Source organism: Octopus sinensis, linkage group LG7, assembly GCF_006345805.1.
Source record: "Octopus sinensis linkage group LG7, ASM634580v1, whole genome shotgun sequence".
NCBI classification, from domain to species: domain Eukaryota; kingdom Metazoa; phylum Mollusca; class Cephalopoda; order Octopoda; family Octopodidae; genus Octopus; species Octopus sinensis.
The window spans coordinates 40,513,479-40,540,737 of record NC_043003.1 but is presented as its reverse complement, the minus strand read 5'-3'; positions in this window follow the sequence as shown (position 1 = coordinate 40,540,737).

The window sequence follows — 27,259 nt, the reverse complement described above, 5'->3', positions numbered from 1 at the left end:
GTGTGTACATGTGTATATATACATACACACACATTCATATAAACATATATCATATAAACAGAGAGAAGGACACAGAGAAAGAAGTAGTCAAATGAATTTAAAAGGAGAAATACTAATTGAATTACATAATGTAATTGAAATAGACTATATGATCGATTTTAATTTGAATTACGCTATTTGAAACTGAATGTCCAGCAGCATATCCACTTATACATGTATGTGTATGCATATGTGTACGCGTATGTGCAAGTATGTGTGTGCGTGTGTTAGTGTGTGCGTATGTGAGAAATATATATCGGGTTGTTTAGAATGTTGCTGGTAACGTATTAAATCAGAAGGCCATCGACGTCTATAGTAGTACTTCATTTGGTCAGCCTGGTGATGTGGATTGGGAGAAACCCACCCGGACATGAAAAAAAAAAAAAAAAGACGGGGTTATCCAGCAGAGGGGCAAATACTTTCAAGCAATAATAAACCAGGATATACAACTAGTCGAGATTCCGAACGAGCGCTCCGTGAAACAGCATGGGGGAGTGGTTGAATTCTCGTAGTTGACAGTACATCAGGTTAAGAGTGAGAGGAGTTGGATGAGGTTATTTAGTGAAGAGGGAGCGCCACTCACCTATAAATTAAAAACTCTTAATACAAACCCTTGCTCTCCTATGAGTCTCTTGTTTTCGGATGGACTTCTCTGATATAAAATCTGAGAGTTTGATGTGGCCCACAAGTTTTATACATTTGTGCTACTAGTGACTCTATGCTTTACTTTCAAAATGGATAACGAGCTATGCAAGCTCAATAAGCTATAAGAAATCATCAAACATACGTACCATTTTGGCATTCCTCGTGCGATTTCCACCCATGGTGTAATAATTTTGAAGCCCTGTTGCGATAGGATTTTTAGTGACGAGTACAAGTATAACTCAAAGAAAATCTCCAACAAGAATGTCTCACATGTACGGCCCAGAACTGTAGAACACTAAAATGTTTTTTACAGGCAGGCTTGAATGTTACCCTAGGGCTCATGGATTGTAATATATATATATATAGTGTCCGATTGAATAAATATCAGGCTGAAAAACAAAGTCCTAGGGTCAACTTGTTAAGCTAAAACCCTTCAAGGCGGTGCCGTAGTATGACTGCAGTCAAGTGATTGTAACAAGTAAAAGATAACAGATATATAAAGATAAACGCTTCTGAGTATATTAAGTAGTCGACTGAAAAAAGAATTGGATAGAGTCTATAGGATCCAATCACTGAACTGTTAGGGCTCCGATATGTGCCCTAAGATGGCCGCAGTTCAATGACTGGAACCAATAAATGAGTAAAAGAATAAAGTATGTAGAAATATACCCATACAAGCACACCTACAAACATACGCACATACACGCATATATATATATATATATATATATATATATATATATATATATATATATATATATATATATACAATATATATATGTATGTGTGTATATATATATATATAAATATATATATATATAAGTATGTATGTATATTATATACATACATACGTAAATACATACACACATACTACATATATACATACATGCATATACACTTTCATATGCTTCTGTAAACAATCGATATTTAATTTAATATTTGTTTTTGCGTTTTGTAAGTCTGTGTGTGTGTGTGTGTGTGTAGTGTGTAGTGTGTTTGTGTGTGTGTGTGTGTGTGTGTGTGTGTGTGTGTGTGTGTGTGTGTGTATTTTCGAGTGTGTGGGTATATGCATTTGTCTTGCCATGTTCCTTTTTGTATATATTTGTGCATGAAATGTGTCTTAGATTTATGGAGTTTATCCTTTGTATTTAGAATATATTGTCTTTACAGCTACATTTTAAATTTGTAGAACTCAAAATACACTTCTTCGTGTCATCGTCATCATCATCATCGCCACCACCACAACCATCATCACCAACACTATCGCCAACACCACCATCAACATCATCACTACCACCAACACTACTTTGATATGACCAAAACCCAACCTCTATTATAGACCTAATTTTCATAGTTTATAATATAAAATGGAGGTCAGGAAATCTTTTGTGTCAAAAGTTAGATTTGTTAAGTGTTTTTCCTTTTTTATAATATTTTAATTCATTTTCTTTTGTGATTTTTGTTTCTTTCTAGTTTCAAGTCTTTATGTTTTTCTATGTGTTTGGCTGTTTCGCTTTTATATGTCTTAGTCTCGATCTTTATGTATTAATCGTTGTTAACGTTGTTGTTGTTGTTATGGAAATAAAATTGTTAATTTTTTTTTTTAAGATTGAGGCAGTAGAGGTACGTAGTGAGTGAATTAAGGAGGAAATCTCTTGAGAAACTATTGAAAATAATGGGGGAAAATGGCTAAGATATATTTGTTGTTATTATGAACGGCTGAACATAAGAAGAAAACAAAAAAAACTGTAGTTGTTTAGCTTCACTGCTTACGTACTCCCGCACATTTTCGTGTGTGTATGTGTGTGTGTATATTTGTATGTATGTGTGTGCATTTGTGTGTGTACGTGTTTGTGTGTATGAGTGTGTGTGTTTGTGCGAGTGCGAATCTTTGTGTGTATATGTTTGTGCATCTGTATGTATGTTTGTGTTTGTCTGTATATATATATATATATATATATATATATATATATATATATAGGCACGCAATCACACGCATTTGCATTCATATGTATGAATGCATACATTTCATATGTATGTATACACATACATACATACATATACATATACATTTATATACATAAACAATAAATATATACATAGAGATATCCATACATATATCCATGCATACATACCTTACACATTCATGCGTACGTACATACATTTATACATATATACATACATTACACATTCATGCAAACATACACACATACATACAGGCGTACATACATACATACATACATACATACATACATACATACATACATACATACATACATACATACATACATACATACATACATACATACGTGCGTACATATGCGCATACATGAAAATAGTGACACAGAGGAGAAGACAAATTTACCAGAAAAAGATGGGTGAACACACAACGGACACAAACTCGGTCATATTTACATATACTTATACATACATATATACGTATTTATATACATACATACCTATATACATACCCACACGTGATTCACACATGTATACCTATATACAACATACACAGAGAAAATTGAGACACACAGTCGAACTACCATACAGATTAATAAATAGGTTGATGTAAATGTTTAAAGGTAGAAATAGAAAGGTGATATATATATATATATATATATATATATAATATATTATATATATATATATATATATATATATATATATATATATATATATACTGGCCGAGTATCGAGTAATAGCCTGAAAGAGAGAGAGAGGGGAGAGGAGAGAAAGAGAAAGAGAGAGAGAGCTGGATAGATGGATGGATATAAACAAAAAGAATGCTAGATAAAACAGATAGATAGATAGATAGATACATACATACATACATACATACATACATACATACATACATACATACATACATACATACATACATACATACATACATACATTCTTTTCTTTATCATTTTATAAGTGCTTGTTTGTTATTAGTTTTGTTTTGAAAATAGTCAATTAAAGAATTCCATTGATTCGTCAGTCGGAATTGGTGGAAGAGATATAATGAGTTTTATTGATATAAAATTATTTTTCAGATAATTCCAACAATCGGTTCACTGATTATTCATTATAAACAGGTTGAAATTTGCTGTCCTTTGGTATGGTTCTATGTTATATTTCTAAATCATACTGAATAACCATAAATTACTAATGTTAAGTGTTCATCCATGTTTTTTATCTTTTTTAAAAAATTTCATTTATTTTGTGTTGATAATTTCATTTATAATTTCATATTTTCTTTGAAATAAATTGATTGAATCAGACGGCATATACAAGTGTTCATCATTTTCAGTGAAATATTTTGATGTAAAGTTATTTTTATTTGTGTTTTAATTTTATTTTCATTTTCTACATTTCCTTTAGAAAGTATTTTGCCCTCACTCTGCTACGTTATATTCCATTCTGAATACATGCGATTACTTATTTGTTCATTTCACCAAGTAGTCAAGAAATGTAATATGCTTAAAAGACGGAATTTGTCTAGATATTTGGGGCGTATATTTCGGTTTGTAAGGTGACGTGAACTCAGTGCACTGATCAATGATGGCAAATTTTCTTTATACTAATATTGCATTTATATCAGCGATGGAAGTAGTATTAATACCAAGATAATCATTATGTCCAACTAAACATGGATGCCTTGTTAGAACAAGATATATATATATATATATATATTATATATATATATATATATATATATATATCACCCATTCTATTTCTACCTTTAAACATTTACACTAACATATTTATTAATCTGTATGGTAGTTCGACTGTGTGTCTCAATTTTCTCTATGTATGTTGTATATAGGTATACATGTGTGAATCACTTGTGGATATGTATATATGTATGTATGTATATAAATACGTATATATGTATGTATATGTAAATATGACCGAGTTCGTGTCCGTTATGAGAGATCTCATATAAGCGCTTGGTGTATAAAAGCACAGATAGATCGTAACAGACGATATTCGTCTACCATGGGCTCCGGAATTACCATATCACGGTCAATTGCACTTCATCCATGTGAAACACCGATCACTGCATGTCAATAAAATCTCGCTGTTACGATATATAGAATATCAGAATCTTTTCAGGGGCTGATGCCGCATATAGCCGTCATGCTTTTAAAAGTTAATTATTAGCGACGGAAACAGTATTAATACCTCAACATGGATGCCATGTTAGAACACTGAGTACTGAGTTATTAGTCTTGAGAGGTTCTCTCATATAGGCGCTTGGTCCATAAACGCACACACTTTTATAGTTTCATATATTCTAATCGTAATTTGTGTTCAAACCTAATATTACAGATACAGAAATAATTATTGAGACAGGTTGAAGTCGTACCATGTATAGAAATAGATTAATGTTTCTTTATTTTTACAGTAATAATTGTACCCAGATATTAGGTTCAATACGGTTACACAGCCTGTGATAACAACCGCTATTCTACAGATTAATGAATTGTATACCTCATAAACCTCCTAACAAAGTAACGCATATGTATGTAATATGTAATTAATTGTTTGTATGATGATATGCTGCTCCTAGGCTTTTAAAAAAATGATTAGGGAAATACATTTCTAAATAGCATTATTGACAAAGAGATACATAAGTATAAATTAGGTTGGATTGCAGGCCTGGCTTTTGAGATTGAACATGTAGAAAATCATTCTTATTAATTTGTGGGGTTTTCTACTTTTTTACCTCGCTCAAAGGCAGTGAGCTGGTGAGATCGTTAGTGCATCTGAAAAAAATGTCTTGCGGTATTTCTTCCAGTTCTTTATGTTCTGAATTTGATTCCCGTCGAATTCCTTTTTTCGGAGTGGAGGCGCATGGCTTAGTGGTCAGAATGCTAAATTCATGAGCGTAAGACTGTGGTTTCCATTTCTGGACTGGACGACGCATTGTTTTCTTGAGAAAAACACTTCATTTCAAGTTACTCCAGTCCATTCAACTGGCACAAACGAATAATCCTGCGACGGACTAGCATCCTGTTCAAGCGGGGTATATATACGCCATGGAAACCGGGAAACTGGCCTTTATGAGTTGGCATAACTCGAGAAGGTAACCTTTACCTTCACCTATTTTCGGAGTTGATGAAATAAGGTAACAGTCCAATAACCGAGTCAATGGTATCGACTAACATCCTCCCTCAAAACTGCTGGTCTTGTGCCAAAAAGCAGAACCCCCACTTTCTCTTTTTTACTTTGCCTTTCAGAATTTTGAGATCGATAATTTAAATATTAATCAAGAACTAAGATCGATATAATTTGATGTACTGTTACGAAATATGTGGCTCCTTAGAAATACGTTTTGAACCGGACTTTTGCTGAATGATTTTAGTTAACTAAATTTATATGGTAGCTGTCAGTGAAATCGAAGTTTCTGAAACGTATTTGCGCGTCTTCCCGTTTACTATTAGTAATCTACAACTCATTCAATCAGTCCGGACTGAGTAGTGTATCGTTGATGTTTCGGAAAGATATGAACCTAGACATAATTACGTTCTTCCTTGACACGGATTAAAGCTTGGTCAAGAGTTGCAAGCCTGGAATTCTTCAGAGGTCTAGTGACTCTCCTTGAAACAACTTGCATATTAGTATTGGTATTTTAGAATTATGTAGGGATTGTGTGTAAGTAGCAGGTAGATGCGAGTCTCTCGCAAAAGCTCATCAATCTTTTGCAATTTGACATCTAGATTTTTCGATCACATCACCCTGCAGTAAGTCGCCCAGAACGTAGATACACCATACATTGTCTAGGATATTTCAAGCCCACAGGTAACACATTCTTAATATCAACAATCAATTCAGACACGAATGAAAAAAAAGCTAAAAACTGGGCCCTGAAATTATCTTCCCTGATACAGAAAAATATCGGGGATTGAATTAGCAAACTGATTAGTGTAATTATTGATAACATGAAGTGGGTCTCACAAAAAGAAAAAAAATGAATAGAATCTGTCACGATTAGCAAAGATGACGCAATAAAGAAATTAGAAATAGTATGGTTCATTGATTAGGAGAGGTGAACCGACACGATATTATTTACAACGTGCCTGTGGCAAGAATGACTTTTCTCCTCACGATTCACTAACGACGCGCTATCCATACTCGTAAATTTGTTCATAAAAAAACCCCGAGTATGTGAATGATTTAATTAACAATTAAAATTATTCATAGAAACAGATGCTAGGTAAAATAAGGTAGCTACCTGTTTTCAAGAGAGATGGTAAGAGAAATCAACATCGGATTTGATGTGTCATATTTTTGCTCATTGCTTCTTACCTCTCTAAGTAGGTTGAGAGCCAGGAATCCAAAATTTCTATAAGCTCAGTAGTGATAAAACCACATCGTTTTACAAAAGTAGGATGAAATGTGAGTTTTAAAAAGAAGGGCGGAGTGCTATGAGGAACAGTTCAAAAATAGTAAAATAATGTAAAACCGAGAAGCAAGGACCCCCAGGTAGATGGAGTACAAAACAAGGAAGACGCTGATCATATCCCCTGAACAAACTAAGGTCAAGAAGCCTTCCTATTCCTTGTAAACCATGGAATTTACAGTGGTAAGAACATTCAACGAAGATATGATTACTTCCAGGGAAACTCGACGTCGGAGAATGGAACTGAGCAAGTGCTGGTTTATATAGAAATGAGCGGTGATCATTTAATGGATACAATTTATATCAGTAGTCTAATGATAGCAGTACATGAACTACATAGTATAAAGCATTATAAACATTGATATTTATTGGGTTGTCCGGAAAGTTCGTGCCGATTTATAGTCGCTTAACGTTCGACTTATTTTAGAACATGGTTAGTCCATAAAATAGGATTTGACTACACTTCCATTTAGAGCACATCTTAAGCTATCTTTTCGTGGAAGAAGGTTTACATTCCTATAACCTGTGTTAATTATGTACCCCTTTAAAATGGGAGATAAGAAAGTTCATTTTCGGCACTTGATGCTTTGGGAACCAGACAAGAATTGCTCCAGCTCGGCTGGGATATGTTACCCCACCCTCTATATTCACCAGATATTGCTCCTTCAGATTTCCACTTATTCAGGTCTCTGCAGAATAGTCTTAATGGTAAAAATTTCAATTCCTTAGATAACATAAAAAGATACCTTGATGAAATCTTTGCCATGAAACCACCTCAATTCTGGGAAGAGGGTATTTTCAAGATAAAGCAAAGATGGAGACGCATTGTGCAACAAAATGGTTCATATTTGGTTGATTAAAAATGTAATGGCAAGTTTTTATTGACCTTTTTCTTTCCTTTAAAAATCAGCACGAACTTTCCGGACGACCAAATATATAAATCTTTGAAATAGTTGCGTCTTCGTTGTTCTAAATGTTTATCCTCTACATGCACGACAGCCGGAACACGCGAGTAATTATGGCTTCATAACCTGTACTATGCAATCGTTATTTGTTTTAGATACATGTATAAACACGAGGGGACGTAGACACACCATCGTCCCCCCTCATTCTTAATACAGCGGCACATCCAGGATGTAATAGCTGGAAAAAGTGAGTAGCGGGGGTAAAGGAAACATAAAGACACTGAAAACTACAATAGTATTCAGTTACAACTAGACTGGAACGAGTTGAAAAAAAGTACCTTGCTCAAGGACACAGCTCACTGCTCGAAGCAAGAATTATACCCAGTTCTTTATGATCATATATCTTTATTATGATCATAAGTTGAATAGTCTAACCACTATGCCACGCACCTTATTCCATTTTCTATAACTATATTCTTAAAATCTCAGTTTCAAAGGACCAGACACTTTATTTCATAAAATTTGTCATATAGACAGTTTGTATATATTTCTTTACTACCCACAAGGGGCTAAACATTGAGGGGACAAACAAGGACAGACAAACGGATTAAGCCGATTACATCGACGCCAGTGTAAAACTGGTACTTTATTTATCGACCCCGAAAGGATGAAAGGCAAAGTCGACCTCGGCGGAATTTGAACTCAGAACGTAACGACAGACGAAATACCGCAAAGTATTTCACCCAGCGTGCTAACGTTTCTGCCAGCTCTCCGCCTTCAACGACCAGACACTTACAATATCTACCGCTCAAGACTTAAACGATATACATGAAGCACACTGTAAAAAAAAAAAATGTCCCACCAGAGTATTCTAGAGATTCCTTGCTAAACGTATCTCATGTTGAACGTACAACATGAGATACGCAAGATGATAACGACATAAAACTCTTTCAATCCATGGAACACCAGCAAGTAGAAGTTAAAGGCTTGCAACAGCATTGATGGCGACAGACCTCTGACCAGAAGGCATCTCACTGACTGGAATGAGCAAAAGAATATAAGGAATAGTTGAAATATACGATGAAGAGCTTTCAGGGATAGGCATATGCGGAAGCATATATATATTTTATTAATCCGTATGCATATATGTGTTGGCACATTTTCATGCATGTATGTATGATTATTTATGTTATTATATGGCGTATTTATTAAATATATACATACACACAGATACTGCAAATTTTATGCATATGGACAAAATCAATATAAATATTATACTCATATGCACACATCAATATCCCTTCATTTCTTTATTTATGAAGATATATGTTTATATAAATGTATGTGAGTATACGCGTATGTGAGTGTATAAATTCATTCATACATTGGTGTGTGTATTCAATTATATAAACGTCTATATCTATCTATCAACCAATTTCTATGTCCAGTCTACCTATTCCTGTCTATCTATCTACATATATATATATATGTGTGTGTGTGTGTGTAGATATAAGTGTCTGTTAATATATGTGTGTATATATATATACATATATATATATACATGTGTGTATGTATATATGCATAAATATACGTACACATTTGTGTACACACACACACACATATATATATATTATATATATATATATATATATACACATATATATATATATATATATATATATATATATATATACATATATGTAGATAAATACACACACACACACACACACCACATACAAACATACAGAGAGAACATGAGAAAGAGGAACAATTACATGCAAGATAAAATGTTAATACGTAATTATAGAAAATAGACGTATATGATCATTAATGTATGTCTGTATGTATATTTACAAGGATATGCACACACACACGCACATATATATATATATGCGTATATGCGTGTGCGTGTGCGTGTATATACATATTATATGTGTGTATATGTGTGAATATATATATATATATATATGTTCATGTGTGTTTATAGATAAATGCTTGTGTGTGTGTGTGTGTTTGTGTGTGAGAGAGTGGGTGTGAGTGTGTGTAAGTATGCATGCGAGTGAATGTGAATGCTGGAGATTGTTCCAGAGCCCCATTGTCTACGTTTTATACACACTTCGCTGGAAATATATCTTTTCGGAACAACATTAATAGCAATAAATATTGACACTACTACTACTACTACTGCTACTGCTACTGCTACTACCACCACCGCTGCCGCCGCCGCCGTTATCGCTACCACAGCCATCGTCGCCGCTACCGCCGTTGTTGCCCACCACCCACCCACCGACCGCTATTAACTGCAGAGTTACCACCACCGATGAACCCATTACGAACAGTACCACGATTACCATAACCACTAACATGAGCAAGAGTACCATCATCATCAGTACCACCAACGCTATTAACACGGCTGCTACTACCACCAGCAACATTATCCCACCACTTGCACTTCCTCCAACACCAGCCAGTACTATTGTGATTACTACCACTATTATAAGGAACATTATTACCGTAAACACTACCACGACAACCACGACAATGATCCTTACTACCACCCATACTGCACCATCAACACTGTTAACACTCATTCAGTCAATACTACTACCACATATACTAGCATCACTAAGACTTCAATATACCTTATCAACACTAATACTATAACACTAACACTATACCACTACTATAGCAACACTACGACTACTAAATGTGCAATGAACTCAGCTATCATTAATATTGGTTTCCAATTCTGTCACAAAGTCAGCAATTTCGGAGGAGGAGGTAAGGCAGTTGCATCAACCCCAGTGTGCAACTGGTACTTATTTTAGTAACCCCTAAAAGATGAAGAGCAAAAAAACAACCTCGGCGGAGTTTGAACTCAGAACGTAAAGATGGATGAAATGCCGTGAAGAATTTTGCCACGCGTGCTACAGATTTTGCCAGCCCACCGCCTTGCAGCTAACGTTAAGAGTGATTTCAAATTGTGGCACAAGGCCAGCAATTTCGGGGAAGGGTGTGAGTTGATTTCATTGCCCCACCGCCTCACCCCCTTGCCCAACTGGTACTTATTTTTGCAACTCCGAAGGGATGACAGGGAAAGTACACCTCGACCGAACTTGATCTCAGAAAATTAGGATGAACGAAATGCTGTTAAGCACTTGTTCCGGCGTGCTGATGATCCCGCCTGAATAATAATAATAATAATAATAATAATAATAATAATAATAATAATAATAATAATGATAATAATAATAATAATAAACCTTTCTACAAAATGCACAAGGCCTGAAAGTTGGGGAGGAGGGGAGTAGTCGAACACATCGACCCCAGTGTTTCACTGGTACTTAATTTATCGACCCCCAATGGATGAAAGGCAAAGTTGGCATCGGCGGAATTTGAACTCAGAACGTAGCGTCGGGCGAAATACCGCTAAGCATTTCGTCCTGCGCGCTAACGATTCTGCCATTAGCGATTAAGCATTTCGTCCAGCGCGCTAACGATAATAATGATATGAGAGGTACAGAAAAAATATCTAAGTACCAGGACATAGCTACTGAATTACAGAGACAATGGAAAGTGCGGGTAAATGCGTCTCAGTAGTTTAAGGTGCATTGGGAACTCTCCCTAAAGATCTGGATACAGGAAACTCAGTTTAGTACAGTTCCAGAAAACAGTCTTCTTAGGGACAACTAGGATACTTAGGTGGGATCTTGGCATCTAAGGCTACTTGTAGCTCGATGTTAGGATTCTTTTCTTATCCAGCAGTATATTTCATATACACAGTTGAGTGTATAATAATAATAATAATGATAATAATAATAATAATAATAATAATAATAATAATAATAATAATAATAATAATAATAATATAATAATAATGATGATGATAATAATAATAATAATAATAATAATAATATAATAATAATAATAATAATAATAATAATAATAATAACTCGATATAAACGTATCTGTCGAGACCTACCAGAAACTGAGCAAATATAATGATCTGGAAATAGAAATCAGCAAAATGTGGAACCTGAAGACTGAAACAATACCTGTTGTCATAGGTGCCTTGGGAATGATGGCAAAAAGGGCTGATTGCTACCTAACTCAGATACCAGGAAACCCCAAAATGGCAGAAATTCAAAAGATAGTGCTCATGGGAACTGCTCATATCCTACGCAAAATACTTTCTATGTAATCTCAAGTTTTAAGCAGAAGTAGTGGGGAAGCATCATAGCCATGTGTTGAGAAGGATTTTTAGAGGCTTGGATAATTCAACTTTGGAAACATGGGTGGTTCATTCAACATCCTTAAACAATCCTTATCCAGGGAACTTTTGAGCGCGATGGGCTACTCGACCAGAAGAAAATTCTAACTGGGCCCCACCTGCAAGGTCATGTGCAGTCTATCTTGATATGAGATCACCATGTCATGCACATATGGTTGTGATGGGTAGTCATGATGGGTATACTGGGCTTCGTATATTTTACCCCAGTGTCACTTTGATGGCATGCATATAATAATAATAATAATAATAATAATAATAATAATAATAATAATAATAATAATAATATAATAATAATAATAATAATAATGACGTCGAGGAAACGAAGGAGGAGGATTTCAAATTTTGGCACGAGGCCAGAAATCTCGGGGAAGAGATGAAGTCGTTTACATCGACCCCAGTGCTCGACTCCAAAAGGATGTAAGTCAAAGTGGAGATCGGTGAAATTTGAACTGAGAATGTAGAGACGGACGAAATGCTGTAAGGCATTTTCCCTGGTGTGCTAATGATTCTAACACACGTGTGTGTGTGTGTGTGTTGTGTGTGTGTGTGTGTGTGTGGTGTGTGTGTGTGTGTGTGTTTATATATTAGAGCAACACGCTACTGATATATGTCCATTTTCATTATCATTAATTTAAAATGGTAGTCGACTAGTTAAACAATTAACCAACTATTTAATTGATTACTTGATTAATCGTTCGATCGATCATTCTCACTCATCTGTTTGTCAGAGTTCTTTCGTCACCGTATGTGTTTGTGCGTGTACATCCGTGTTTGAATGTGTGTGTGTTTGCTGAAAGCTGAAAAGTCGATTTTTGGGGAGATAGTGGAATGCATGGGAGCCGTTTGGTAGTGAGGGGGCGAACATGAAGAAAAGAAAGTTACATGAGTTGATTTCAGCCACGCCGAAGAATGAAAGGCCTTGAATGGAATGGTTGGCGGAGTGGAAATGTCGAGAGACGGTGACTCGTTGCTAAATCATAGGTCTCTAAATTGCTTCGTATACTTGTCAGTTTCCGATATAGATAAAATTACTGAAGAACGTGGAAGCGCATATATTAGGCTACTAGAGCTATAGGGAAGAAAGTTGTACTAAGGAAAAAGATAAGGTGGGTCCAGTAAATGTGGTGTTGTTGGAAAGAGAAGATATGGAAGAGAGGATGGAAGTAGAGAGAGGATATGGGATGAGTTGAATGAGAAGCCTTAGATGATGAACCAGTGAAGGTTGTGGGCAAATTTGAAGTATGGAGTTGTTGAAAGATGGAAGAAGTAGGAGGTGGCAGAATCAGATTGGTGACAGTGAAAGAGATGGAATATGGTGCGTTGTGGGGCAAGAAGAGTATTAGGTGAGGAGGAAAGGGGATGCAGTGGGTCAAAATTCAGGATACGGAGTGTTAGGGGCTTCGGTGCGATCAACGGCAAATGAAGTGTCAGAGAAGAACAGATGAGAGAGTGAGGGGGGTAACCGTGTCGAATGAAGCAGTTAAGCATATGTTGAACCGGTGTTACGAAGTCGTGCTTACAGCTGCCAGAATGAAAGGAACTGAGAATGGAGGCTGGAGTGATTATCGGGGGTGGGGTACGAAGAAAAAAAGTCAATGTAGGAGCGGAAGATGATTGGTTTGCAGTGATGATGGATACGGACCGGTGGATACCGGCCGATGGATACATGGATGTCGATGAAATAAAGGGATATACCGGAGATAGACAACATAAACTGAAAAGAATGGGGAAAGAACTGACGAAGAAGATGGGAGAGTTTAGCTTTTCGCAGAGAGAGTGGTTTCACCGAAGCAGTCGCCAATTTTACGGCCATACAGCTACAAAGTGGGACTAGTTTTATGCTTCACTTTTATTCTCTCTGACATGTATCCCACTCCCACCCACACTTCCCCCCATAATATCCACATCCCACTCTTCACACTCACCTACATGACCTGTATACGCGCTAGCATGCGTGTGTGTGCTAGAGAGCATGGGGAACATGTTTGGGGGTTATATATATATGTATATATATATATATATAAATATATATCACGTGGTCACGTGACCGACCAGGCCATCAGATTTTGCTACAAACATCGCTGGTCACAATGCGCTTCGCATTGTTTTAGCCTTCAATGACGCCACCCCGCTGGCTAAGCGAGCAGGCCAATATATACACACACATATATATATATATATATATATATATATATATATATATATATATTACATATATATATATTATATATACATATATATATATGTATATATGAAAAGAGGATGCCCTGACACTCCCATACTCCCTTCCTTCTGGTGAAACTCTCGCGGCGTCCAACAACATCAGAGACTTGGGAGTAATTGTGGACAACAACATAAGCTGGGCCACTCATATAAACACCAAAGTTGACATGGCCCGCAGAATGTGTTCCTGGATTCTCAGAACTTTCCAGTCGAGAGATATCCACACCATTATCCTTCTCTTCTCCACTTTTCCCCGACCCCACCTTGAATACTGTTGTCCACTGTGGTCTCCCCATACAATACAAAGTATCATAAAAGTTGAAGCACCTCAAAGGGCAATCACAAGAAAGATAGATGGCATGACAGGCCTCGACTATTGGGGTCGACTAGAAAAGCTAAAACTTTATTCTCTCCAACGTCGTCGTGAGCGCTACATCATCTGCATGATGTGGAAAATATTCCATCACCATTGCCCAAATGATGTTGGCATCACCTTTAAGGTACATCCAAGGCTTGGGCCCCGTGCCATCCGCCCAAAACAAAAATCGCACTCTCATCTCATAACAACAATACGGCACAATTATTTCACCTCAATTGGCCCCGCTCTCTTTAACATTACACCAAAACACATTAAAACAGAAACTGACCCTATAGGGTTCAAGAAGTCTTTGGACAGATTCCTTCAAGAAACCCGGATAAACCCCCTACACCCGGATATGTCTCTGTAAACAATACTCTCTACTTGAGTGGGCCATAGTGCCCAAATTCTGACTTGAAAGACTTCACCAGGTGGTGCTATTAAGTTAGACATGGCCTGGGCCAATAATGGCCGAAACCTATCAAAGTATCAAAGTATCAAAGTATATATATATTATATATATATATTATATATATATATATATATAATAAAATTAACGTGCGTACATTAATGTGTGTGCGTCGTCTAGCGTGCATTAACAAGCGTGTTTAATACGTATACATTAACTACACTAGTCTCCGTATTTTAACCAGAAAACTCTCTTCACTTCTATTTCTCTCTCTCTCTCTCTGCCTCTCTCTCTCTCTGCCTCTCTCTCTCTCTCTGCTCTCTCTCTCTCTCTGCCTCTCTCTCTCTCTCTCTCCTCTCTCTTTGTACAGAATGAATTACAAGTCTCCTCGACACGTTTTGCCTTGTCATCACTGTCTCATATTTACGTCGTCCGTTCAACAAAGTGAGACAAATACCTGTGATAAATACGAAGACTAACACAAACTGATATATTTGTTTGTTTGTTCATGGTTTTATTGATTTGCATATCAGTAGATCCGTTGAATGTATCAAATCCATTCGTATGTTAGGAGATAAGTAGTAAATATAGTTACATGCGTAGATTTACCAATCATACATATCAGGTAATTGAGATGGTATATTATTCTACTTGGAGGCGCAATGGCCCAGTGGTTAGGGCAGCGGACTCGCGGTCATAGGATCGCGGTTTCGATTCCCAGACCGGGCGTTGTGAGTGTTTATTGAGCGAAAACACCTAAAAGCTCCACGAGGCTCCGGCAGGGGATGGTGGTGATCCCTGCTGTACTCTTTCACCACAACTTTCTCTCACTCTTACTTCCTGTTTCTGTTGTACCTGTATTTCAAAGGGCCGGCCTTGTCACTCTCTGTGTCACGCTGAATATCCCCGAGAACTACGTTAAGGGGTGCACGTGTCTGTGGAGTGCTCAGCCACTTACACGTTAATTTCACGAGCAGGCTGTTCCGTTGGTCAGATCAACCGGAACCCTCATCATCGTAACCGACGGAGTGCTTCCATATCAGGTAATTGAGATGGTATATTATTCTACTTATTTATGCAACATCATACACCCACAGCAGCCAATTAATATTATTGAAACCCTCCCAGAAAAGGAGAGGTAAAATGAACAGTCATTGAACATACCTGCATTTAAAAGTATTTTACCATTCAGCTGTTAATTGGCTGTCATGAGACTATGATATTATATAAATAATAAAGTAATAATGAAAATATAAATAATGATAATAATAATACTATTATTGTTGATGTTGTTGTTGTTGTTGTTAAGGCGGTGAGCTGGCAGAATCGGGGTCAATAAATTAAGTACCAATTGCGTGCTGGGTCGATCTAATCGATTGGCCCCCTCCCACCAAATTTCAGGCCTTGTGCCTATAGTAGAAAGGATTGTTGTTGTTGTTGTTGTTGTTGCTGCTGCTGTTGTTGTTAAGGCGGCGAGCTGGCAGAATCGTTATCACGCCGGGCGAAATGCGTAGCAGTATTTCGTCTGCTGTTACGTTCTGGGTTCGAATTCCGCCGAGGTCGACTTTGCCTTTCATCCTTTCAGGGTCGATTAAGTAAGTACCAGTTATGCACTGGGGTCGATATAATCGATTTAATCCGTTTGTCTGTCCTTGTTTGTCCTCTTGTGTTTAACCCCTTGTGGGTAGTAAAGAAATAGGTATTTCCTCTGTCTTCGAGTTCTGGTTTCAAGTTCCGCCAAGGGCGACTTTGCCTTTCATCTTTTCAGGGTCGATTAAATAAGTACCTGTTACGGATTGGTATCGATGTAATCGACTTAATCTCTTCCCTCAAGCTGGCAAAAATCTAAAATATATATATTTGGAGCACTAGGTTTTGTTAGTAAATGCTTAATGGAGAATCTGGATAAACTGGGATTTTCAGAAAGAAAAATAGACTGGCTGATTCGTACATTACAAGTGCAATCTGTGGGTGGAAGAGTGAAAATATGCAAGACTTTTCTCAAGTTATTTCTTATTAAATAAGAACCAATCACGCACTGGGGTCGATCTAATAGACTATCCTCTCCCACACAAAAAAAATGTCTAGGCCTTATGTCTAGTGTACAAATAATAATTATTATTATTATGAGTAGTAGTAGTAGTAGTAGTAGTAGTAGTAGTAGTAGTAGTAGTAGTAGTAGTAGTAGTTGTAGTAGTAGTTAGGCAGTGAACCGGCAGAATCGTTAGGATACCGTGCAAAATGCTTTCGATGCATTTCGTTTGTCTCTACGTTCTCAGTTCAAATTCCACCGACGTCGACTTGGCCTTTCATCCTTCGGGGTCGATAAAATAAGTACCAGTTGAACACTGAAGTTGATGTAATTGACTAAGGCCCTCCCCGAAATTACTGCCCTTGTGGCAAAATTTGAAACCATTATTATTATTATTGTTGTTGTTGTTGTTGTTGTTGTTGTTATTATTATTATTATTATTATCAGAATCATTATTATTTTTTTTTCTTTCAAATTTGCTTCCATTTCTTGCCGAGTGTCTTCCCGACTCCTAGGGCAAAGAAACTCATAGTATACATTGGTAGGCCATTAAACTAAACTCAATAGTTCGTTCATTTTTTTTAAGTTAAATTAAAATACATGGGTAGTAATAGTTCTCACATCGACAATGCTCTTCTCAATACGTGTGAAGTATCGTTAAGACAATCCTTTGCACTTCTTGCAGGCATGGTAAGCCAGGGATTATTCTCATATAATTTTCGGTTCTCTTCTTGATCATTCCTAGTGCTCCTACGACCACTGGTATTGTAACCGCCTTGAGATGCCACATTTTCTCAATTTCAATGGGTAGGTCTTTATATTTTCTGAGCTTGTCAAACTCTTTCGCCGAGATATTATAATCACAGGGGATGCTCATGTCGACCAATAAGCAAACTTTATTGTTTTGGTCTTTCACAAAAATATCTGGTTTATTGGCTTTGATGGTTCGGTCTATATGTACTGGAAAGTCCCACAGAATCGTTACATTTTCTCCTTCAGTTACAGCTTCAGGGTGGTGATTATACCACTTGTCGGCAGTTTTGATATTGTAATGTCGACTTATTAGCCAGTGTAGATATTGGCCAACTCTGTCATGTCTTAATCTATTAATTATTATTATTATTATTATTATTATTATTATTATTATTATTATTTTATTATTATTATTATTATTATTATTATTATCATTCAGTAGTTTTATTTTTATAGAGTGCTTTCACTTCACTACCGATCGCAGTTCTGTGTGCCTTGGGTATGTGCTGTGATTTGTTGTGATGCTCTTATGGTTACTGTATTGAAAGTGTTCTGCGTAGGATGTGTGCAGTGCCTAGTAGTGCAATTTTCTGTATGTTATATGTGTTTGTAAGTCCTGGTGTTTTTGTTATGTATTTGTCTGAATAGTATTATTATTATATTATTATTATTATTATTATTATTTTATTATTATTATTATTATTATTATTATTTTATTATTATTATTATTATTATTATATAAAGCGTGGGCTGGAGTCGTAATATGTTCATCTTTGGAAAAGAAGGAAGACGGTTGCTGTTGTTATTCTAGTGATAAGAGAGGAATCGCATCAGATACATCAAGCGCATCTCATTATTGTTTCTTAGATATTTTGGCGGTAGGAAGGATATTGATGAGTGAGCTTGATTTATGATTAAGATGTGGGATTCTATAATGTATTATGTGATGTTCCTTTTTGCTTCAAAGATCGCATTTCTAAGTGTGGGTGTGTGTGCATGTAAAAGAGAGAGAGAGAGAGAGGGAGTGTGTGTGTGTGCCTGTGTGTCTGTGTGTGTGTTTACATGCAAGTGTATGTATGTGTGTATCTATGTATATGTGTGCATGTATATACGTACATGTATGTATGTATGTATGTATGTATATGTATGCGTTATAATTCAGTTTTATTTCAGGATTTCTTGCCGATAGAGGAGCCGATTTCTAACTTAGTTCCAAGGCTCTTTCATTGGAATTTCAACAACATCAACAGGATATTTTTGTATGTATATATGTATGTGTATATATATATATATATATATATATTTGTATGTATGTATATATATACATATATATATATATATATATACATACATATATATATATATATATATATATATATATATATAATATATATTATATATATATATATAGCAATTAGGACAACTACTTAATAAGGAAAACTTAACAAGAAATTGTCAGGTAGATAGCGTAAAAAACTCATACGAGAAAAAATTTCGAAAATAATTATTTCTTATTGAACATATTAATTTATATATAGAGGGCATTATACATACATGCCAGGAGGCATTCTACATACACGCCATACGCTAAGAGGGACAATCAGTCATTTCTACCAAAAATATTACTAATCCCACCGAATGCAATTTTTCAAAGAAAGACATTTAAAAATATATAGACCTGTATCACAGTGATTTCATACTTACGTAATCATCAATGATTACGTAAGTATGAAATCACTGTGATACAGGTCTATATATTTTTAAATGTCTTTCTTTGAAAAATTGCATTCGGTGGGATTAGTAATATTTTTGGTAGAAATGACTGATTGTCCCTCTTAGCGTATGGCGTGTATGTAGAATGCCTCCTGGCATGTATGTATAATGCCCTCTATATATAATTATATATATATATATATATTATATAATAATAATAATAATAAATATAATAATAATAATAATAAATATTAGGGAATAATCCAAACTTACAGGGAAAAATCAGATTTAGGATTGAATCCAATTTTATAGTAAAATATTATATTATATTATATTAGAGACAAAACCACTATTAGGCAAATCAGACAATGAAAAACTTAAGCCAATACATAAGATTATTTAATTTATATTATTTAAATATATAACAAAATTATTAAAAATATATAATTAATATAACACTACGTTCGTTTCATGGCTGTTAATTTCTTTAAATTTTCGAGTTACAGTCATTCAGCAGGTGGTTTAAATATTTATCTTGGCGAGGTTTAAACAATGTATATGTATGTATGTATGTATGTATGTATGTATGTATGTATGTATGTATGTATGTATCTTCTATTCTTTTATTATTATAAATCTTCCAACTGAGGAGAGAGCCGGTTTCCAACATAGATACAAGGCTCAACCTCTGGGATGTAATTGAGAAAAGTCTTGCATATTCTTACTCTTACATCCACAGATTGTAATTGTAATGTACGAATTAGCCGGTCAGTTTTTTCTTTCTGAAAATCCCAGTTTATCCCGATTCTACTTTAGGCATTTAATAACAAAAAATAGTGCTCCAAATATCATTGGTATGAATATGAATTCATAATCTGGATATAGAACCTGGAGGTTTCGAAGTTGTCCATAGATATCCTCTTTTGCTTTGATTTTCAAAGAGTTATTTATATCTGCAGGGCAGCTGACCTCTATGATAGTACATACCTTTGCCCCTCTGTCCCAAACCCCGATATCCGGCCTGTTGTATTTACACTTGACAGAAGTTTTGATGGGAATATTCCGCCAGTATTCCTTGTGTTGGTGTTATGAATGTATTCCATAACAGAGAGATTTTCTAAGTTTATTTCAGAACAGTCTTTTTGTGGATGGCATTGTAAATTGCTTTAAGAACAACATCGTGCCTCATAGCGCAGATTTGTAAGTTTTGTTTTATGCCTGTATTCTCATGCATATACTTGCATATCTAGAGTGCTCATATATACTTAAATGATAAACTTCCGGAAAGTTTTACAGATTTTTACATTTCCAATGATTGATTGAATTTGTAGTCATCGAATTAATTTTCTCCGTTCTGGTTTTGAGAGGCCTAATTTCTCAAGATTGGCATGTAGGCAATGTATAACATATCTTTGAGCCTCAATAATTGTAATCTTGTAATCTGGATAGAGTAATTGCGAATTTTGTCAATAGTTCAGCGTATTTTCTTTTTCGCTGATTTTTAGCTCTATGCTAACACCCGCTGGGTAGCTAATTTCAACAACTGCATACCGTTTCTCTTCTCTTATGCGAAATCATTATGTTAGGTCTATTGTGTTTACATTTTATTGAAGCTTTCACTGAGATATTCCACCAGTACTCATTTTTATACTGAGTGGCTATGGCTACTACCATACTGTGGGTTCTTATTTCTTTGTCCTTCCGACTAATCTCGTTATACAGTGTCCTAGCTACAACGTCATGTCTCTTCGGTAGATCATACCGTGATGACATTTTCGGACAACTGCTTATGATGTGGATGATATCTTGGGTGTTAACTCCACAAAATCTGCATCAGTTGTCACATTTTACTGCGTTTCCTGCATCCCTGTTCCTTTTATGCATCAGATATTTGGTTACTGTTTCTTGTTCCTGGATTGCAAACGCATACCCTTCAAGGTGAGAGGTAGTAATCTGGTTGTTGGTCCATGACTGCTTTGATAATCAATGTTACTATCATCATGTTCTTCTGCTGTGACACGCTCATCCTTTCATCTGATGATACATTGCAGTAGAATCGTGCGACTTCTTTGGGTATGTATTTACGGTTATCGGATAAGGAATGCTGCTCAAGGAGTTGCTTTCTAAGTCTTATGATGCTATCAGCCTCATGCATGCAAACTTTGTCAAGGGACGCACTTCAACAATTGGTGGTTAATAGATGTTGCTGAAGAGATATGATACGACATCCAAAGGCAGTCCGGTTCGATGTTACGCCTCTGCTACGTTACTTTCGTTTTAGGTAGATGCAGTCTACGTCAGTGTTGATGTAGGAATTATGTGTGCTTGTTAGCATTTTCGAGTTTTCACATCAATAGCTTGGATCTCATTAAGCAGCAGAAATGTTGGTATGAGTACTGGCATTACAAAAACATTGTGGGCCACTGTTTTATTGAATGCAGAGTGTTCTGAGGTCCTAATTTTCTTTATTTGACTGTAATATTTTTTAGTGACACGTGTTTTGTTACAGGTGCCATTGTAAGTTGTAAGATATGTTTTCATCCACCCTTAGATACCTGTAACATTCCTTAAAACATAGGTGAAGCGATCAAGTCATTGATGGAGATGTTGCTAGTCTGATGTACAGACATGATTTAGTTGCTAGACGGGTGTTTGTGTGTGTATGTGTGTGTGAGTGTGTTTAATTAGTGATAGCACCACAAAAACAGCGGAGTACCGGAAAAAAGATTCCTCATGAAAACTGTTTATGGTTATTCAATATACTAGAAATAGCAACCAAATCACAAATTACAACCCTACAATATCTTAAATGTGAATTACATAATCTACTTGGTACCTGTAAAAGAACTGCGTGATTACAGCTGAAATTATTTTTGATCATGTGTCTCTTTAAGCGAGGCTGATCTAATGCTAAACCTCAACAGCATTCTCTTTACTCTTTTCTTTTGAAACCGTAAGGAAATCGACATTTTTAATATAAACATTATTAAACTTTGCACCTTTGTAAATACGTATATCTAACCTCAAGGGGACAGTAAACCTAATTATAGAACTGAAAGCGCTTGTGCACCGTTGCCGAGGGACCTGTTACTAATTAACCCTTAGGTTTTCTATCCGAAACTGGTTATTTTAGATAAGCGAATTTTCAAGTTTAGTAAGGTCAGATGTATGGAAGACAGACATTTGAAAAACTTCGATTTACTAAAAGTATCCAGGCAATCAATGGACAACATCTCTCTCTTGGGACGTTTAAAATCTAAAACTAATAATCAAGGGAAATAACACTGATAAATTTAGTTGACCGAAATTTTTAGGTTAATATTAAAATTTCACTTTGTAGAAGATTTTGTCTTTACAGCGGTTAGTGAAAAATTCAGTTTAATTTTTTAAAGATTTTTACATTGAAACTTTAACCGGGTGTAAATACACATTATGATTCTCTTTATACACAGAAAAATTACAATATACACAGAAAAATAAAATTAGGCTTCCCAACCACATTTGCCGGGTTCAGTCCAATTGTGTGTCACATTGAGCCTTGTGCGTGGATTTGGTAGACGGAAACTGAAAGAAACCCGTCGCATAATATTAAGCATATATCTGTGTGTGGTGTGTGTGTGTGTGTGTGTGTGTGTGTGTTTGTCCCCCACTACCGCTAGACAACCGGTGTTGGTGTGTTTACGTAGCAGTTCGGCAGAAGGGACCGATAGAATAAGTACTAGGCTTTTAAAAAATTAACAAAATATTTAAGCACAAATACGCAGCAGAAAGTGCATTAAAAAACTAAGATAAATCAAAAACACTCCTAATGATTTTATGTTTCTAAGCACACGCCCAGTAATTTTAAACAAGTATAAATATATTGTTAATGTATTTGATTTGTCAGATTCTTGATATGAAATCGTGCCCTGTAACAGATATTGTTATACTTCGGGATGGTTATCTTTTACCAATTAAACACACGCACTATTTATTTAATCTTCGCTTTATCATTATTATTATTATTTTTATTATTATTATTATTATTATTATTATTATTATTATTATTATTATTATTATTATTATTATTATTATTATTATTATTATGGCAGTGAACTGGCAGAATCGTAAGCGCGCCGGACGAAATGTTTAGCGGTATGTCGCTCGTCGCTACGTTCTGAGTTCAAATTCCACCGAGGTCGACTATATATTTCATTCTTTCGAGGTCTTTGAATTAAGTACCAGTCAAGAACTAGGGTCGATGTGATCAACTTTCCCCTCCTATCGTAGAAAGGATTATTAAGGCGGCGATCTGGAAGAATGGTTAGCACACCGGACGAAATGCTTAACGGTATTTCGCCCCATTGCTACGTTCTGAGTACACATTCTGCCAAGGTCGACTTTGCCTTTCATCCTTTCGGGGTTGATAAATTGAATATTAGTTGCGTACTGGGATCGATGCAATCGACTGGCCCTTCCCACAAATTTTCAAACCTTGTGCCTATAGTAGAAAGGATTATCATGATTATTATTATTATCATTATTATTATTATTATTATTATCATCATCATCATCATCATGTTCATATGTCAAAGTTCATTCTGTGACCTCTTCAGCGACTTTCTGTCTCACGTGTCCCCCTTACCCTGTGGCGCGATCACGCATGTGTGTGAATGTGTGTGCTTGTATAGTTGATCGAATCAGTAGAAAACTTATACCGATGTGAACTGTATAAATGTTTTATTGAAGTTGCGAAGTGTATAAAGTATGAAGAAAATCATGAAACATTATGACTGAATAATTCGGCAGATTAGTCTTGGATCTAAAAAAGAGAACAGTTGCTTTGCACGGAAAGCGAATTTGACTCTTAGGCGATTTGAACTCAGTGTTAGTGACTACTGATACTTCTTCTGAACAACAAATTAGTCAAACTAAATTATAAATGTTTCAAATGATTTTTATTTATTTATATAGAGGGTAAATTAAATTATACCTAATAGGATCAATGTCAATACACAATTGAGAGATCGGTAGTAAAAGACACACTACTGGGATTAATACTCACATAAGTTACGTCAAAATGTCAAGAGCTATTAAGGTTTTGATAATATTAAAGACATGCAAACAGATCTTGAAGTTAAATTCAAGTTATCTGCTAAACTCAATTTTGCATACTGCCCTATCTGCTCACAGACGTTTTTAAAAGTTTGATACTGAAAAACGATAATATTATATTTAAGAATCAGAGAGATCTAGAAAGTATAGTGCTCAGGAAGTATATCTTTGTTCCAAATTGTCAAACTTTTAAATATTATGAATCAGCATAGTTGTCTTAGTCTATTCGTGATACAAGTGCCAAGTAAATCAAGTGCCAAGTAAATGCAAAGAAGCTAAGGAGAATTCGTTTTAAAAATCATGTGCTTTGATGCAATCAATGACCAAAAATTAGTAAAGTATCTCAAAGATGTACGCCAGAGTCGGAGGAGGGTTGATTGGTAACAATTTACTTCAGGAAAGTATTATAAAACGCTTATGAAATTTTTTTACTGAGTCATACGTAACCTCCGTCCCAAATTCATTTTATCTCATTTGTGCAGGCGCTACAAGTTATTTTGGTGAGATTCGCATGAGTATATGACTTCAAACAGAGCACGAATATGTTACAAGCTTCATCCGGTTAACACGAGTCGCTAATCGTTTCTAACATTGACGCCATTGCAGTGTTATAAGTAACATTATAAGTAATATTGGATAAGAACAAAATACTGGCAACATCTAAAAATTGAGGATCATCAATTGTCCTGTATTATGCTTATAATATACGGCTGGGTTCAACTCAAAATGATATAACTAGATACAGCAGAACATTTAGTTCGGTATTGTACTGAAGTTGCCATTCCACGACATCACTCCTAAATAATATATCATATTATTACAAAACATTAATAAAATGAGGGTGAATATTGTATTTTATGTGATTTTAAATTACTAATAATATCCTACTATCAAGTAATTGTTTCTGCAGCACCACACAATCTCTGAACAAATTGCTAATAAAACAAATATAACAAATTAAGTATAATAACTATGTGAAATTTTTTCACATCATTAAATAAGAAATTTTAATACTTTTAAAAATATTTTCTTAAACCAGTCCATTTACAAGCCACTCTTGCCCCGAACTAAACTAAAGCATTGTTTTTTGTTGGTTTGTTTATTATTCTTGGCCTTATAGCGACTGATAATTATACTCCAATGACCATTCTCATTATGTTGAATGTCTTTGCTCAACTTCGTCCATAACTTTTTATTTTACCTAACTGTCTACTGTCCCAATACCTTTAATCTCTTTCATAAACTTTAACCCATTTAATTATTTACTACCAGAAATGTGTGCGTGCGTATTTATATGTGGCTGTGTAGTAAGAAAGTTGCTTGCCAACCACATGGTTGCGTGGCACCTTAGACAAGTGTCTTCTACTATAGCTTCGGGCCGACCAAAGCTTTGTGAGTTGATTTAGCAAAAAGAAACTGAAAGAAACTTGTCATATATATATATATATATAATATATATATATATATATTATATATATATATATATTATATATATATATATATATATATATATATGTATGTATATATATATATATGTATATGACATGGCTCAGTGGTTAGAGTGTCGAGCTTACGATCGTGAGGTTTTGAGTTCGAATCCCGGACAGGGCTGCGTGTTGTGTTCTTGAGCAAGACACTTTATTTCACGTTGGTCCAGTTCACTCAGCTGTAGAAATGAGTTGCGACGTCACAGGTGCCAAGCTGTATCCGCTTTTGCCTTTCCCTTGGATAATACTGGTGGCGTGGAGAGGGGAGGCCGGTATGCATGGGTGACTGCTGGTCTTCCATAAACAACCTTGTCCCGACTTGTGCCTCGGAGGGTAACTTTCTAGGTGCAATCGCACGGTCAGTCATGACCGAAGGGGGTTTCAGCATATATATATATATATATATATCAAATAAAATTTAAAACAGGACACAAAGGATATCGTGGTACACGTATTTCAAGCTTTATAAACAATCCGTTATTACATCAGTGTATTATTGATATAAAAGACGGTTTAAAGCTCTCTTCAGTCGCACTCATTGTTAGTTCAAAGAATTACAACACAATATAAAAAATATGAAAAGTACATGTAGTATTACCCATTATAATAGGTTTATCATATCTCCTTGAAAAAGTGTATTTGTAAAATTTCGTAACTGTATAAATGTATGAAGATTCATTGGATTTCGAAAATCTGCCCATACTCTATCATCAGTCAACATAGAGTTGATTGGTGATAGAGGAATTGTAGTGATTAATAAAACTCTCGTATATACAGGCGCAGGCGTGGCCTAGTGTCAAAAATATCTCTTCTCAAACACATAGTTCCAGATTCAGTCCTCCTACGTGGCACCTTGACCAAGTAAGTGTCTTTTACTACAACCTGGGGCCCACTAATGCTTTGTGAGTGGATTTAGTAG